The sequence below is a fragment of the Micropterus salmoides genome, unplaced genomic scaffold (assembly GCF_014851395.1).
Source record: "Micropterus salmoides isolate LMB-PRFRI ecotype aquatic unplaced genomic scaffold, ASM1485139v1 Ms_hic_scaffold_4344, whole genome shotgun sequence".
Classification (NCBI taxonomy): domain Eukaryota; kingdom Metazoa; phylum Chordata; class Actinopteri; order Centrarchiformes; family Centrarchidae; genus Micropterus; species Micropterus salmoides.
In genome coordinates, this window is record NW_024043756.1 from 1 (window position 1) to 14,973 (window position 14,973).

General features: G+C 44.7%; 3 non-coding genes across 3 annotated transcripts; all 3 read right to left on the minus strand.

Annotated features, from left to right (window-relative positions):
• Window positions 1-6,665: 6,665 nt before the first annotated feature.
• Window positions 6,666-6,736, minus strand: trnag-gcc. The gene has a single exon. It is a non-coding gene; the product is annotated as a tRNA-Gly (tRNA).
• A 2,058-nt stretch (window positions 6,737-8,794) lies between these two features.
• On the minus strand, window positions 8,795-8,865 carry trnag-gcc. Its single transcript has one exon. It is a non-coding gene; the product is annotated as a tRNA-Gly (tRNA).
• A 4,007-nt stretch (window positions 8,866-12,872) lies between these two features.
• On the minus strand, window positions 12,873-12,943 carry trnag-gcc. Its single transcript has one exon. It is a non-coding gene; the product is annotated as a tRNA-Gly (tRNA).
• Window positions 12,944-14,973: the final 2,030 nt, after the last annotated feature.

Sequence of the window (14,973 nt, forward strand, 5' to 3'; positions counted from 1 at the left end):
GTCAGAAAAGCCCGCTGCTCGAGCAGCCTCAGATGACCACTGGTTGGCTTTGGCATTCTTACCGAGAGCACCTGGCGGGGTTGTGGGAAAGCAAGGCTGATGGCTATGCAGCCTTCATCCAGTTTTTCAGGGACTCAGATGTTAAGACTGCAGCAGTACCTGAGGAAGAAAGAGTCCCTCTGTCTCTCTCCTCCCACAATTCTTGCCCCAAGCGCACCGATGAAGCCATGAGTGTTCTCTTTCATATACACAAAATGTGCGTTTTTTGTAACTGTACATCAAAATATAAGTCAGTCATGGAACATGTGCTTTTAAAAACAAATAATAGTAAAATTTCTGGATATAAGTAGTTGGACCTGTTCTTATCATCAGAAGTGTGGATGAGGACAGATCTCCAATCTCTGGGACTGTGGCCGGATTCCACCATATGCTCAAGCCAGGAATGCTCTTTCATTATGGCGTCTCCCTCCACAGCCAGAACTCAGTGACACTGTATCGGCACTCCCATTCCGTATAAAGCCAGATTAGTCTCAGCTGGTGTAGGCAGGCCTCGAGTGATAGTTGGCACCAGTGGGCAATACTACATCTTTGCTTCACGTCTTCGCTGCAGGATGTGCAACAGGATATGGTTTGCTGACAGTACTCAGTGGTTGGATAAACTGCCGAAGCGGTTCACAAACATTCTGCCAGCATTCCTAACCTACAAGAAGTCCATTTACAAGTCTGTGCTTCTTGAGCTGAGGCACACTGGCAAGTCACCCTCAGACATGGCAAACCAGGTGAATGAGCTGATTCACCTTAAATTTGAACAAGCTCATCTGGCATACCTTTGCAGCATACAGAATGTCCGGGATGAGCTGGGGTCTACGGGCAGACGACTCTTAGTCACTTTGTGAGGAAGGATGACACACCACAGTCACCACAGAGCCTATCAAAACACAGATGAGTGGTGTGGAGTCTCTGTCTCTGCTCACTATCTGACTGATTGCCTTATTGATAAGTGCCAGCGCCAGCTGACAGCTATCACTAAACTCCTGCAGGGCACTTTTGGACAGGTCTTTCAGTCTGAATACACCGGGAATGTGGCACGAAAAGTTACTTTGACATCTGGCACCATGTCAAGCTATGCAGCTATGAACTAGAATTGGATGATTGCCTCCTTGGTGATGGTGCAGTCTGAGGCAGAGAAATCCCTTGAACCCATGTACCAGGGGTTAGCCAAGACGTACAGTGATGCAGGGGTGGAGAAGGCCAATTACCACTGGGTAGGCAGGTGAGACCTATCTGCATCTCCAATCACTGTCAGTCATACATAACTAAATCATACATATTCTAATCAGTTTCCCCTGCTTGTGTTCAGGGATTGCAGCGATCTTCACCATGGAGAACACCTCAACTGGGATGCCTGGAGGACCACACAGTCTATCACCTATGAGGGCACTGATGGGACTCTGGTGAACACCTGTGCATCCTGTACACAGTACAACCCCAACATTGTGGTCCAGATAGATTTGTTTCACTGTATGAGATGTTTCACACAGGAGTGCACTTCAGAGCATCATCCCCTGTACAGCACCTTTGTCAGCTCCTCTCCACTGCCTTTTCTGTCGTGGATCAGGAAGACCCGCTGAAGCTGAAAGATGCTAATCGGTTCTATGGAATTCAGCCACCAAACCCTACAAACCAGCACACCAGAAAGCACTGTAGGACCAGAATTCCACTGCCAACAGAACTGGTTGATAGAGCATTTCCACCTGACCACAAACTCATGCTCTAAATGCTAAAGACGTGGCGGATCCAGAAGGTGCACATACTTGGTGGCGGCTCAGTGACCCTGAGATCAAAGAGGGAATCCTGTACAAGTATGGGGAAACTCTGCAGCTTAATCATGTCCCTGGTGAAGGTGTATAATCCCAATCTGGATTCCAGTCAAGGGAACATCACAACAGGAGGGGTATCATTTCCACCGGTCCCATTGGATTACTGGAACAACTCGTGTGTCCTGCGAAATGCCAGAGTGCCATCCAGTTCAACTTGATTGGAACAAACATAGGGTGCAAAGGAAGATGATTCTTCTGTTCTTCTGCCTCTCCCCTCTGGCCCAACACCATCCACAAACCCAGCACCACCCACTGTTGTGACTGTGAGGTTTAAGTTCTTCCAACTTAAACCTGCTGCAATCACTAAGCTACAGATGTTGTCACAAGGAAGCATGGAACCTCCAGATAAAATAGGTAAGTTAATACTTCTAGAACCAGTATATTAAATAAAATTGTAAATGATTTGTTTTACTCATCAACATCAGCTGAATGAATATGAGTAAAATAAAATGAACTTGCTTTTATTTGTTACAGAAACCTCAAAAACTCCACCCCTGCTATTGCAGTCCTCATCAAGATATGCCCACTGGATCAATCAAGACTGGTGGACAAGTGTTCGTCTTGGACCACAAACGCTGGACATCACCAATGAAGGAGGCTATCTATGGCCTCCTAGTCAAGTATCATGGACAGAAAGACACGTTCAAGCTTGTAGATCAAGACTACGTAGCTATGGTCCATCGGCCTGCCACAAATCCAAACAGTCTTCTTCACCCCACAACCAAATACCATATAACACAGTACATAAAACACCAGGCTAAAGAGTTGAACGCAAGCTCATCTCTGAACACCAGTCCAGAAAAACCTTTGGAGACACAAAAACTGTGGCAAAGTTTAACAGAGGGAGTGCTCATGTCCCAGTTGTAGAACTGCCACCAGCCATTGTGAATCCAGCAGATCCGGTCTCGCTGCCAGCATCTGAAAAGCCACTAACACAGGAGAATGTACAGAAAATGGTATAGGACATAAGCAGCAGCAACAAAAACCCAGACAGACGAAAAAATTCCTCTCGTGCAGGCATCCAAAATCCCGTAACCAAAGATCATCAGTTCATCACTTTCATCAACAAGGGCAAGTGTTTAAAGCCTATTCTAAGGAGAGACTGACAAATCCCAGAATGGCTTTTGAGAAGTTTGCGCAGACTGACTTTTTTCGGCATGAACTGCAATTAATAAAGCGCAGAGTGGAGGAAAACTCTGAGAAGACGAGGAAACTATCAGAGCCTCAACATCAGGGAAGAATGTGCCATTTCTGTTGCACAGAGCTGAAACAGGGCCGAACAACACATTCACAAAGGGTTCCCAGGAGTGGCTGGGAAAAACATTTACTGCCCAATCAAAGTCCTTGCTTTATAAAAAGACAGTATGACCAATGAAATTACCTAAAGGGTTTTAAGCCCCGTCATTCTATGGCGTGGGAAAGGAGAGGTGGGCAGCAGAGAGAAAGAAATCTGAAAATCTGAGGTTTTGTGGATAGACTTACATACATTTCATATTTTAATAATGTGTTGTTCATGTTGCAGCATTCTGTTGCTCCATCCATTTGTTTCAAATACTGTAAAACTTTTAACAATAAATAGCACAGTCCCAAACACATTTTGACAAATAAACGCAGGTCCCCATTAAACACATGGTCTGGTTTTCATATAAGTTCTTTAGATGCATAAAACCTCCTAAACCCTGCTGGGTCGCCCACTTTAGCTGCTTCTTAGTTGCTTAGATTGTTCAAAAAAATATTAATGTTAAGACTAAACGTATGATCAATATGTCAAAATGAACATGCTACACATCCTTGGTTAGATGCTCAACAGATCAATCGTTCAGTTCATTTAACAGAACAACAAGCCCCAAACTTTTATTCTTATAGATTTACCAGTGTAACCTCACCTGCATGGTACAAGAGATGAAAAGGAAAATGAAGTGCCGACTCCTGTTACCTTTGAAGCGCTCGTTAAGTCTGCTTGTTAAGTCCCAATGTGTCCCTTCCTTTATTATTTATATTCCTTTGGTCTGTAAGGGTCCAGGGTTTTGAAGAATCAAAACAGCTTTTCATAAAAATGAATCCAGGTTGTGAATCCTGTCATGTGAAGTCCATCGCTCTCTGTGTGTTAACTTCTGCCACACTTCTCTCATCCTGCACCCTGTTTTCGTTTTATATTTGCTAGTTTTGCTTAGTATTTAGTTATTGTTCTTCCACCATGTTTCCACAACTTCTGCCCAGCCATGTCCCATCGCTTTGCAGCAGTTATAATTTCACTTGTTTATATTTGCTTTTTTTGTTGTTTTTTTACTTGTAAATGCTTGTTTTAGCACTCTCCATATTCTACTGACGGCATATGTTTGAGTAGATATTGTTATGTGTACGTTAAACTGGAACCAAAAGCACAACAGAGCCGGATAGACGTTCTCAGTACAAAGGGAGTTTATTGAAGGAAACAATCTAAAGAAGCAGGTGGGCAGGCAGTACCAGTTAGTCTGTGAGACGAGGGAGAATACACAAGGATTAGTTCACGCAAGTAAAAGTCAGAAGACAAGGTGCATACCGCTGGAGACTTGATAACGGGCCTTTGATTGGGAACGATGTGCAGGTGTAGAGACACAGAGTGCAGGAGCCAGAGAGGAGAGCCACGCCCTCCTTCAAACCAAGTAGACTCACAGGGTAAAACAGACAGATAGGCACAATAGGGTGGGGAAACAGCAGAGAATGAAAGGTAAACAAAGGAGAGAGACCACCGGATAGAACAGATATAATAAAACACTCATGTTAAGTATAGAACTTGTTTCACTTGATTTCTTCTTCAAAGCACTGCTTAGTTTATTTTTGATGTGAATAATCGGTCAATATTTTATTTTATAATTTAATTTTGAATGCAACAAAATAGGTCAGAACCAAGGTTATTATAGTTTTGGATTTTTCCTTAGTTTCCGTTTTGACTTTTTGTATTCTATTTCAGTTTAGTTAATTAGTTTTTAACGTGAATTTTTATTTTATGAAAACGCTTAGTTTTAGTTTAGTTTTTATTATTTTTAGTGTTAGTTTTAGTCTTTGTTGCTGCAAAAGTAGACTAGGAGCCAGAGCGTTCAGCTATCAAGCTCCTCTCCTCTGGAACCAGGTTCCAGTTTGGGTTCAGGAGGCAGACACCATCTCCACATTTAAGAGTAGGCTTAAGACTTTCCTCTTTGATAAAGCTTATAGTTAGGGCTGGCTCAGGTGAGTCCTGAACCATCCCTTAGTTATGCTGCTATAGGCCTAGACTGCCGGGGGATTTCCCATGATGCACTGAGCTCCTCTCTCCTCTACTTTCTCTCCCTCTATATGCAACCTCATCCCATTATTGCATGTTACTAACACAGAGTATGGTCTAGACCTGCTCTTTTATGAAAAGCGCTGTGAGATAACTGTTGTTGTGATTTGGCGCTATATAAATAAAATTGAATTGAATTGAAATGAATGATGCCAAGCTCAGTTCAGTTTAGTTCAGTCCAGTTTAGTTTATTCACAAAACATTAAAATACAACTACAATCACTAGAAATAATGAAGATTTGTGAAAAGGGACACTTTTTTAAACTATCTGAAGCTTACACACTAAGCAATATATACATATATTTGAAGTACTAACACATTATAATAATAATCAGAAGTGAACAGCAAAGTGGGATACACATCTCTTTCTTAAAAATAGAAATCATTAAGTCATTTGTCTTTGATAACAGCCCCAAATGGGATTCGGACCTGCATCCAGATAATCTTTTCTAAAATTTCAAAAGTTGTTCAGCACCTTGGACAGCAACCAGAAAATGCTGCTATCTGATTGGCTGTAAATTACAACTTGCCCCCGCATGGCAGGCGAGAATTCTACCATTGAACCACCAATGCTTGAAAAAGCTGTCCCGTATGGGCAGACACGCCCACTTTCTGGTGGACTTCTCACTTGGCATCCGTGGCGGTGAGAATTCTACCAATGAACCACCAATGCTTGAAAAAGCTGTCCGGTATGGGCAAAGCCGTCAAATTGTGTGCAGACGTTCATGGTCCCCAGAGGAGACGTTATACTGACTATGGTGTTTCTCTAACTTTTCCCCTAGCCCCACAATGAATCGTTACTGGTATTTTCTCTGGCGCCCCCATGAGATTGATTTTTGTGATTTTGAGTGAAATGTCTCAACAACTACTGGATGTATTGTCATGAAGTTTGGCGCACACATTCAGTTTCCCTTCAGGATAAACTGTAATTTCCAATGCCTAATGAATAAGTCAGGATGAAGACACACCTGGCCAGTTTCATGTCCTCATACCTTAAAAGCCCTGAAAACATATTTTCTCAGTCACCTTGAGAGTTGTCGCTATCCATGCTGTCTCAACAAGCCTTGAGGAAATTTGGTACAGAAATTCGTTTTCCGCAGAAGATGAATCCTGCTGACTTTAGTGGTCCCTTGACTTTTCCTCTTGGCCCACGATGAGGTCAAACCAATGTCTCATTTTGGGCAAGATTGAAATTTTGGCTCAGAAAGTTACGTAACCATCTGAAACAAGTCAGAGCGGCACAGAACAAACTAAGGCGCTGCTTTCAACTTGCAGTCTCCCGTTGGGGCGTTGGTGGGAATCCCACTTCTGATAAAATCGATTTCGGCTGGACCCGCACCTTGTTCTTGTAACGATGCTTGCAGTTAAGCAAGGAATTTGTGATCGGTTGTTGATGTATCACGTTGTACAAGCTTGCCGTTAGGGTTTCCTTCACAGCTGAGTGGTTTCGGCTGGTACGCGACAAGGTTAAAACTTGTCACTGCATTGGCCGGGAATCGAACCCGGGCCTCCCGCGTGGCAGGCGAGAATTCTACCACTGAACCACCAATGCTCGATGAAGCTGCCCCGTAGGAGCTGACGCGTCCACTTTCTGGTGGAATTTTCAGCTGGCCTCCGTGGCGGCTAGAATTCTACCACTGGACCACCGCCGCTTAGTGAACAAGTCAGATTTGGACTGACACGCTTTCGGGGTGAAGACACACCTGGTATTTGGCCAGTTTCCAGTCCACATACTTCAAACAGTAAAAGCCCTCAAAACGCACGCGGCCACTTTCTGGTGGAATTTTCAGCTGGCCTGAATTCTACCACTGAATTCTCTCAGTCGTCTTGACCAAATTGTGTACAGACGTTCACATTCCCCAGAGGAGACATCATACTGACTACGGTGATTCCCTGACTTTTCCCCTAGCCCCACAATGAACTGTGACTGATATTTTCTCTAGCGCCTCCATGAGATTGATTTTGTGATTTTGGGTGAAATCACTCACCGTCATGAAATTTGGCGTACACATTCACTTTCCCCTCAGGATAAACTGTAATTTCCAGTGCCTAATGAACAAGTCGGGTGTGACCGAAAGCTGTCAAACTGTAATTTCCAATGCCTAATGAATAGTCAGGATGAGACACACGTGGCCAGTTTCATGTCCTCATACCTTAAAAGCCCTGAAAACATATTTTCTCAGTCACCTTGAGAGTTGTCGCTATCCATGCTGTCTCAACAAGCCTTGAGGAAATTTGGTACAGAAATTCGTTTTCCGCAGAAGATGAATCCTGCTGACTTTAGTGGTCCCTTGACTTTTCCTCTTGGCCCCGATGAGGTCAAACCAATGTCTCATTTTGGCAAGATTGAAATTTGGCTCAGAAAGTTACGTAACCATCTGAAACAAGTCAGAGCGGCACAGAACAAACTAAGGCGCTGCTTTCAACTTGCAGTCAGCTTTCGGGTGAAGACACACCTGGTATTTGGCCAGTTTCCAGTCCACATACTTCAAACAGTAAAAGCCCTCAAAACGCACGCGGCCACTTTCTGGTGGAATTTTCAGCTGGCCTGAATTCTACCACTGAATTCTCTCAGTCGTCTTGACCAAATTGTGTACAGACGTTCACATTCCCAGAGGAGACATCATACTGACTACGGTGATTCCCTGACTTTTCCCCTAGCCCACAATGAACTGTGACTGATATTTTCTCTAGCGCCACCATGAGATTGATTTTTGTGATTTTGAGTGAAATCACTCACCGTCATGAAATTTGGCGTACACATTCACTTTCCCCTCAGGATAAACTGTAATTTCCAGTGCCTAATGAACAAGTCGGGTGTGACCGGAAAGCCGTCAAATTGTGTGCAGACGTTCATGGTCCCCAGAGGAGACGTTATACTGACTATGGTGTTTCTCTAACTTTTCCCCTAGCCCACAATGAATCGTTACTGGTATTTTCTCTGGCGCCCCCATGAGATTGATTTTTGTGATTTTGAGTGAAATGTCTCAACAACTACTGGATGTATTGTCATGAAGTTTGGCGCACACATTCAGTTTCCCTTCAGGATAAACTGTAATTTCCAATGCCTAATGAATAAGTCAGGATGAAGACACACGTGGCCAGTTTCATGTCCTCATACCTTAAAAGCCCTGAAAACATATTTTCTCAGTCACCTTGAGAGTTGTCGCTATCCATGCTGTCTCAACAAGCCTTGAGGAAATTTGGTACAGAAATTCGTTTTCCGCAGAAGATGAATCCTGCTGACTTTAGTGGTCCCTTGACTTTTCCTCTTGGCCCACGATGAGGTCAAACCAATGTCTCATTTTGGGCAAGATTGAAATTTTGGCTCAGAAAGTTACGTAACCATCTGAAACAAGTCAGAGCGGCACAGAACAAACTAAGGCGCTGCTTTCAACTTGCAGTCTCCCGTTGGGGCGTTGGTGGGAATCCCACTTCTGATAAAAACTGATTTCGCTGGACCCGCACCTTGTTCTTGTAACGATGCTTGCAGTTAAGCAAGGAATTTGTGATCGGTTGTTGATGTATCACGTTGTACAAGCTTGCCGTTAGGGTTTCCTTCACAGCTGAGTGGTTTCGGCTGGTACGCGACAAGGTTAAAACTTGTCACTGCATTGGCCGGGAATCGAACCCGGGCCTCCCGCGTGGCAGGCGAGAATTCTACCACTGAACCACCAATGCTCGATGAACTGCCCCGTAGGAGCTGACGCGTCCACTTTCTGGTGGAATTTTCAGCTGGCCTCCGTGGCGGCTAGAATTCTACCACTGGACCACCGCCGCTTAGTGAACAAGTCAGATTTGGACTGACAAGCTTTCGGGGTGAAGACACACCTGGTATTTGGCCAGTTTCCAGTCCACATACTTCAAACAGTAAAAGCCCTCAAAACGCACGCGGCCACTTTCTGGTGGAATTTTCAGCTGGCCTGAATTCTACCACTGAATTCTCTCAGTCGTCTTGACCAAATTGTGTACAGACGTTCACATTCCCCAGAGGAGACATCATACTGACTACGGTGATTCCCTGACTTTTCCCCTAGCCCCACAATGAACTGTGACTGATATTTTCTCTAGCGCCACCATGAGATTGATTTTTGTGATTTTGAGTGAAATCACTCACCGTCATGAAATTTGGCGTACACATTCACTTTCCCCTCAGGATAACTGTAATTTCCAGTGCCTAATGAACAAGTCGGGTGTGACCGGAAAGCCGTCAAATTGTGTGCAGACGTTCATGGTCCCCAGAGGAGACGTTATACTGACTATGGTGTTTCTCTAACTTTTCCCCTAGCCCCACAATGAATCGTTACTGGTATTTTCTCTGGCGCCCCCATGAGATTGATTTTTGTGATTTTGAGTGAAATGTCTCAACAACTACTGGATGTATTGTCATGAAGTTTGGCGCACACATTCAGTTTCCCTTCAGGATAAACTGTAATTTCCAATGCCTAATGAATAAGTCAGGATGAAGACACACCTGGCCAGTTTCATGTCCTCATACCTTAAAAGCCCTGAAAACATATTTTCTCAGTCACCTTGAGAGTTGTCGCTATCCATGCTGTCTCAACAAGCCTTGAGGAAATTTGGTACAGAAATTCGTTTTCCGCAGAAGATGAATCCTGCTGACTTTAGTGGTCCCTTGACTTTTCTCTTGGCCCACGATGAGGTCAAACCAATGTCTCATTTTGGGCAGATTGAAATTTTGGCTCAGAAAGTTACGTAACCATCTGAAACAAGTCAGAGCGGCACAGAACAAACTAAGGCGCTGCTTTCAACTTGCAGTCAGCTTTCGGGGTGAAGACACACCTGGTATTGGCCAGTTTCCAGTCCACATACTTCAAACAGTAAAAGCCCTCAAAACGCACGCGGCCACTTTCTGGTGGAATTTTCAGCTGGCCTGAATTCTACCACTGAATTCTCTCAGTCGTCTTGACCAAGACGACTGAGAGAGACTTTTCCCCTAGCCCCACAATGAACTGTGACTGATATTTTCTCTAGCGCCACCATGAGATTGATTTTGTGATTTTGAGTGAAATCACTCACCGTCATGAAATTTGGCGTACACATTCACTTTCCCCTCAGGATAAACTGTAATTTCCAGTGCCTAATGAACAAGTCGGGTGTGACCGGAAAGCCGTCAAATTGTGTGCAGACGTTCATGGTCCCCAGAGGAGACGTTATACTGACTATGGTGTTTCTCTAACTTTTCCCCTAGCCCCACAATGAATCGTTACTGGTATTTTCTCTGGCGCCCCATGAGATTGATTTTTGTGATTTTGAGTGAATGTCTCAACACTACTGGATGTATTGTCATGAAGTTTGGCGCACTGTGTACAGACGTTCACATTCCCCAGAGGAGACATCATACTGACTACGGTGATTCCCTGACTTTTCCCCTAGCCCCCAATGAACTGTGACTGATATTTTCTCTAGCGCCACCATGAGATTGATTTTGTGATTTTGGGTGAAATCACTCACCGTCATGAAATTTGGCGTACACATTCACTTTCCCCTCAGGATAAACTGTAATTTCCAGTGCCTAATGAACAAGTCGGGTGTGACGGAAAGCCGTCAAATTGTGTGCAGACGTTCATGGTCCCCGAGGAGACGTTAACTGGACTATGGTGTTTCTCTAACTTTCCCCTAGCCCCACATGATCGTTCTGGTATTTTCTCTGGCGCCCCCATGAGATTGATTTTTGTGATTTGAGTGAAATGTCTCAACAACTACTGGATTATTGTCATGAAGTTTGGCGCACACATTCAGTTTCCCTTCAGGATAAACTGTAATTTCCAATGCCTAATGAATAAGTCAGGATGAAGACACACCTGGCCAGTTTCATGTCCTCATACCTTAAAAGCCCTGAAAACATATTTCTCAGTCACCTTGAGAGTTGTCGCTATCCATGCTGTCTCAACAAGCCTTGAGGAATTTGGTACAGAAATTCGTTTTCCGCAGAAGATGAATCCTGCTGACTTTAGTGGTCCCTTGACTTTTCCTCTTGGCCCACGATGAGGTCAAACCAATGTCTCATTTGGGCAAGATTGAAATTTTGGCTCAGAAGTTACGTAACCATCTGAAACAAGTCAAGCGGCACAGCACAAACTAAGGCGCTGCTTTCAACTTGCAGTCAGCTTTCGGGGTGAGACACACCTGGTATTTGGCCAGTTTCCAGTCCACATACTTCAAACAGTAAAAGCCCTCAAAACGCACGCGGCCACTTTCTGGTTGGAATTTTCAGCTGGCCTGAATTCTACCACTGAATTCTCTCAGTCGTCTTGACCAAGACGACTGAGAGAGACTTTCCCCTAGCCCCACAATGAACTGTGACTGATATTTCTCTAGCGCCACCATGAGATTGATTTTTGTGATTTTGAGTGAAATCACTCACCGTCATGAAATTTGGCGTACACATTCACTTCCCTCAGGATAAACTGTAATTTCCAGTGCCTAATGAACAAGTCGGGTGTGACCGGAAAGCCGTCAATTGGTGTGCAGACGTTCATGGTCCCCAGAGGAGACGTTATACTGACTATGGTGTTTCTCTAACTTTTCCCCTAGCCCACAATGAATCGTTACTGGTATTTCTCTGGCGCCCCCATGAGATTGATTTTTGTGATTTGAGAAATGTCTCAACAACTACTGGATGTATTGTCATGAAGTTTGGCGCACTGTGTACAGACGTTCACATTCCCCAGAGGAGACATCATACTGACTACGGTGATTCCCTGACTTTTCCCCTAGCCCCACAATGAACTGTGACTGATATTTTCTCTAGCGCCACCATGAGATTGATTTTTGTGATTTTGAGTGAAATCACTCACCGTCATGAAATTTGGCGTACACATTCACTTTCCCCTCAGGATAAACTGTAATTTCCAGTGCCTAATGAACAAGTCGGGTGTGACCGGAAAGCCGTCAAATTGTGTGCAGACGTTCATGGTCCCCAGAGGAGACGTTATACTGACTATGGTGTTTCTCTAACTTTTCCCCTAGCCCCACAATGAATCGTTACTGGTATTTTCTCTGGCGCCCCCATGAGATTGATTTTTGTGATTTTGAGTGAAATGTCTCAACAACTACTGGATGTATTGTCATGAAGTTTGGCGCACACATTCAGTTTCCCTTCAGGATAAACTGTATTTCCAATGCCTAATGAATAAGTCAGGATGAAGACACACCTGGCCAGTTTCATGTCCTCATACCTTAAAGCCCTGAAAACAATTTTCTCAGTCACCTTGAGAGTTGTCGCTATCCATGCTGTCTCAACAAGCCTTGAGGAAATTTGGTACAGAAATTCGTTTTCCGCAGAAGATGAATCCTGCTGACTTTAGTGGTCCCTTGACTTTCCTCTTGGCCCACGATGAGGTCAAACCAATGTCTCATTTTGGGCAAGATTGAAATTTTGGCTCAGAAAGTTACGTAACCATCTGAAACAAGTCAGAGCGGCACAGAACAAACTAAGGCGCTGCTTTCAACTTGCAGTCTCCCGTTGGGGCGTTGGTGGGAATCCCACTTCTGATAAAATCGATTTCGGCTGGACCCGCACCTTGTTCTTGTAACGATGCTTGCAGTTAAGCAAGGAATTTGTGATCGGTTGTTGATGTATCACGTTGTACAAGCTTGCCGTTAGGGTTTCCTTCACAGCTGAGTGGTTTCGGCTGGTACGCGACAAGGTTAAAACTTGTCACTGCATTGGCCGGGAATCGAACCCGGGCCTCCCGCGTGGCAGGCGAGAATTCTACCACTGAACCACCAATGCTCGATGAAGCTGCCCGTAGGAGCTGACGCGTCCACTTTCTGGTGGAATTTTCAGCTGGCCTCCGTGGCGGCTAGAATTCTACCACTGGACCACCGCCGCTTAGTGAACAAGTCAGATTTGGACTGACACGCTTTCGGGGTGAAGACACACCTGGTATTTGGCCAGTTTCCAGTCCACATACTTCAAACAGTAAAAGCCCTCAAAACGCACGCGGCCACTTTCTGGTGGAATTTTCAGCTGGCCTGAATTCTACCACTGAATTCTCTCAGTCGTCTTGACCAAATTGTGTACAGACGTTCACATTCCCCAGAGGAGACATCATACTGACTACGGTGATTCCCTGACTTTTCCCCTAGCCCCACAATGAACTGTGACTGATATTTTCTCTAGCGCCACCATGAGATTGATTTTTGTGATTTTGGGTGAAATCACTCACCGTCATGAAATTTGGCGTACACATTCACTTTCCCCTCAGGATAAACTGTAATTTCCAGTGCCTAATGAACAAGTCGGGTGTGACCGGAAAGCCGTCAAATTGTGTGCAGACGTTCATGGTCCCCAGAGGAGACGTTATACTGACTATGGTGTTTCTCTAACTTTTCCCCTAGCCCCACAATGAATCGTTACTGGTATTTCTCTGGCGCCCCCATGAGATTGATTTTTGTGATTTTGAGTGAAATGTCTCAACAACTACTGGATGTATTGTCATGAAGTTTGGCGCACACATTCAGTTTCCCTTCAGGATAACTGTAATTTCCAATGCCTAATGAATAAGTCAGGATGAAGACACACCTGGCCAGTTTCATGTCCTCATACCTTAAAAGCCCTGAAAACATATTTTCTCAGTCACCTTGAGAGTTGTCGCTATCCATGCTGTCTCAACAAGCCTTGAGGAAATTTGGTACAGAAATTCGTTTTCCGCAGAAGATGAATCCTGCTGACTTTAGTGGTCCCTTGACTTTTCCTCTTGGCCCGATGAGGTCAAACCAATGTCTCATTTTGGGCAAGATTGAAATTTTGGCTCAGAAAGTTACGTAACCATCTGAAACAAGTCAGAGCGGCACAGAACAAACTAAGGCGCTGCTTTCAACTTGCAGTCTCCCGTTGGGGCGTTGGTGGGAATCCCACTTCTGATAAATCGATTTCGGCTGGACCCACCTTGTTCTTGTAACGATGCTTGCAGTTAAGCAAGGAATTTGTGATCGGTTGTTGATGTATCACGTTGTACAAGCTTGCCGTTAGGGTTTCCTTCACAGCTGAGTGGTTTCGGCTGGTACGCGACAAGGTTAAAACTTGTCACTGATTGGCCGGGAATCGAACCCGGGCCTCCCGCGTGGCAGGCGAGAATTCTACCACTGAACCACCAATGCTCGATGAAGCTGCCCGTAGGAGCTGACGCGTCCACTTCTGGTGGAATTTTCAGCTGGCCTCCGTGGCGGCTAGAATTCTACCACTGGACGACCCGCGCTTAGTGAACAAGTCAGATTTGGACTGACACGCTTTCGGGGTGAAGACACACCTGGTATTTGGCCAGTTTCCAGTCCACATACTTCAAACAGTAAAAGCCCTCAAAACGCACGCGGCCACTTTCTGGTGGAATTTTCAGCTGGCCTGAATTCTACCACTGAATTCTCTCAGTCGTCTTGACCAAATTGTGTACAGACGTTTCACATTCCCCAGAGGAGACATCATACTGACTACGGTGATTCCCTGACTTTCCCCTAGCCCCACAATGAACTGTGACTGATATTTCTCTAGCGCCACCATGAGATTGATTTTTGTGATTTTGGTGAAATCACTCACCGTCATGAAATTTGGCGTACACATTCACTTTCCCCTCAGGATAAACTGTAATTTCCAGTGCCTAATGAACAAGTCGGGTGACCGGAAAGCCGTCAAATTGTGTGCAGACGTTCATGTCCCCAGAGGAGCGTTTACTGACTATGTGTTTCTCTAACTTTTCCCCTAGCCCCACAATGAATCGTTACTGGTATTTTCCTGGCGCCCCCATGAGATGATTTTTGTGATTT